Raw genomic sequence first — 3,475 nt, 5'->3', positions numbered from 1 at the left:
AATGTAAAAGCTGACATATGGATGTTTCCCACACTCAAGACAGGTGGGTAAACCTTTAACATTTTTCCGTCTTCGTTTAGTAACCTAGGCACATTAATGTCGATGGAATTGCGTATTTCTCTGAAGATTATGCCAGTTCCCTGAGAGATTTTTGGTCGTGCAGCTTAGAAAAGTCATACATGTCGTCCTTACAATCACAATTATGGAAGCAAACGACAAATATTATGATAAATTTTAAAATTTTTAACTCCCAAAATGCTGATTCTTTGTAAATAGTGATAATGTAATTAATATCATTTTCTTATCAATATGCCAGAGCGCACACTTAACTATCGAAGCTTTTTATGATGTAAAATTCTTAAATCGAAAAAGGAAATCCCGTTTTTTGGAATGAACTCGGTGTTGTTTGCAACACATTCTAAAACTAAGGAGGAAACGCTGATTATTTGCAACAGATTTCAATATTGACATACCCTACTGAGTTTATGAAAACGTTATAAGCGGCGTTATTGGTGTAGTGTATGTGTAGAGGACTAATTAGGCACAAAAGTAATCAGGAGGTAGACAAATCTGCTGAAGGAATATTGTCAGTTCACTCAGTGAAGCGGCTTACTCATAAAAACAACTTTCTTTTTATTCGTGTCCATGCAATGCGAGTGTATTCAAATTAGTAAAAGAGTTTCTTCAAAGCTCAGTAGCTACTGATTTGCAATTATCGCTCGTAACTACAACACTGCGTTTAACTTTTCATACCTTGAATAGTTATTAGAAAAACCATCAATTATAGATATATGTAAAGCTAACAGGACAAGACTAGTAATTACACTTCCATAACTTTCTCAACCAACGATTTGTCAAAAGGTCGGTAGAGTCACTCAGGGTAATTGGCCGGAATGTAATACCCAATTCCACCAATTGTTAACAATGAACAAAATCGTTATTTTAAGGGCCTTTAAGTGAAAATTAATTCAGGTTCTTTGTATGAACAAAATAACCATGCAGGGAGAAATTATGACTCAAACGATGAAGAAAAAATGCTTATTCCTCATTGGTGGTTTCATATTCTGATGATCTTTAAATAAAGGTGTACGAAATCACAATTATTGCTTAATTAAACATACGATAAACATATACATTTATTTCATAGGTACTGAGATTTACCCACAAAAATCGTAGTGAATAAAATTCGTACTCATTCTAAATGTAGCCAATCAGGAGTACGAACGACAAAATTTCACCGTGAAAAATTATCGTTCGTCCAATCAGCAACGCGAACGACGAAATTTCACTAATGATGAATGAACGTACTGAAGAGAACGTCATGCGAGAGCCGTTGCACAAAACCCGCGCGCTTTGAAAAATGGCCGAGGGAAGGTTCGCTTCTGTTTACTCAGTTGAAGAATTCATTATAGTAAACAGGGCCTTGCATGTCTGCTTGTGGATACGGTTTGAATTATTCGTGTTGGAGAGATATCATCATAACAGAAGATACAATTCGCATCCATGCCCGGCCATGTGATAACCACTGATTTCATTTTCCTTCCGTGAAAACTTAAATCATCATCACGCTTTATGAGATTTTAATCGCTTTTGGACTAATGTTATATCTTGTTCTAGTAATGCAAACAAATCCTGTTGACGATGTTACTCAGCCAAAAAAGGGGTTCTTGTAAGGCTTCATGCGCTGAGACTCACACGAACCAACACAAACACTTGAGAAATTATAACGTTTTTTAAATCGTGGATGAATAAATGTAATGATACAAATTGCACAAAAACATCGGAATGGAGGCTTTGTAAGTTTTCCTTGTCATGGAGAATGAAGACGCTCTTCGCAATTCGCGTTTTCCTTGGTGTATGCTCGTTTTAGGAGTGTTTTGCGGAACTTTGGAGGGAGACCGATCTAGCAGCCATTTTACTCCTAAAATATTTTTTTATCGACGGAACCTTTTACATTTTTTTAATTCTACTTATTTCTTTGATATTAGTAGGTCTTTCTTTCTTCAAAAGATAAACTCAAGTTGTGTTTTTGTCACTTTTTTTTCAGTCCAAAATTCATCATCAACGTGTTAATAACATCTCTTTTTTTAATGGTTAATTTCGCTTCGAATGTTGTTTATGGCTTCAGCGATATATTTTTCTGATAGATATTGCCATTTAAACAAATTAAGTTGTAAGTCACTTCCTCCACAATAAAAAAGTTACTTTTGAAAGGTAAGATGGAAAAAAATGAATCATCTACGCCACATTTGTAGTTTATTTCTGTTTTTTTTTCCTATTTTCTATTACTGTGAGTTTAGTACGTCCAAGACTTCCTCCTAACACAGGCCGAAATACCGCAGCTCAGGAAATCATGCTCGACTGCAGTTTTTTCTTTTTAAAGATTAAAATCTATTGTGATTAATCTGGGTGGGTCTATATTCGAATTTTACTCCAAGTTAGTGAGGTCAGACGGCATCTAAATTTGGCCTTAGGTGAATTCTCAAAAGCATGTTACTGGCCGTTATGTCATCTTGAAACTGAGAGAGTTATAACAAATAAACATAAAGAGTATCGCAGGAGTATCAAGGAGGTTCAAAGGGGTACGAAATAAATTGAAACCTTAAATTGAAGGTAGAAAATAAAATACTAATCAGGGTCCCCGAGATGGAACGATTAGCATTGGGTCTTGATTGAACAGAATCTTTAGTCAAATCCTGCCATCTTTACTGACACTCTGCTAACCTGTTTACAAAAACTCAGCATAAAAGTACTTTGTCGTGCAAAGTAAATACATAGCTTTCTGATGAAAACCCAAACTCTTATAAATTTGATATTATCTAAATTTCTCTGTTTTGAGGTCAAATTTCGATTGTCATTTCACGTAAAATCCATTTATCATAAAAAAGAAGAAGGAAAAAAAAAATATACCATTGCCATTTTAAGATAGAATTAACTTTGCTCCTTCTCCACAGAATTCCCTACTGTGTTTTTTATTTCAGTTAAGAACCAAAATAACTGCAAAGTTCCGGTTTTAGACTTCTTCATACTGTGGTAAAGTGATAGAATATCGAAAACTACAGTTCCTCACTTTTGTTTTAAAAAATAGATACTTTATACATTCCCCACTCTTCTCCTGAGTAGGGTTTCATTTGAATTTTATGTCGTAATAGTTGACCTGAACTAGTTTTCATGTCATTGGGACGCCTTACGCGCAAATGCTGCCTGTACAGACTCGTTGCAATTAATACCCTGCAAAAAACCGACGCGATATTTCATGGGAACAATAATGTTATGTCGAGATAAACTTTAAGACTACGATGCACAATTTTCTCTCAGGGCGAAACGGTTTGTTTTCAAGTTAGTTATCACTTGAGACCCATTTCACGTCTTAATGGAATAAAGAAGACATCTTAATTAAGTAAAACAAAACAAAGTAATTTGGACGAACGCAACATCTGTTCATATCAACTGTCAATACATGTATCCTATTTAC

The sequence above is a fragment of the Pocillopora damicornis genome, chromosome 10 (genome assembly GCF_964200805.1).
Source record: "Pocillopora damicornis chromosome 10, jaPocDami1.2, whole genome shotgun sequence".
Taxonomy (NCBI): domain Eukaryota; kingdom Metazoa; phylum Cnidaria; class Anthozoa; order Scleractinia; family Pocilloporidae; genus Pocillopora; species Pocillopora damicornis.
This window is presented reverse-complemented; position numbering follows the sequence as displayed.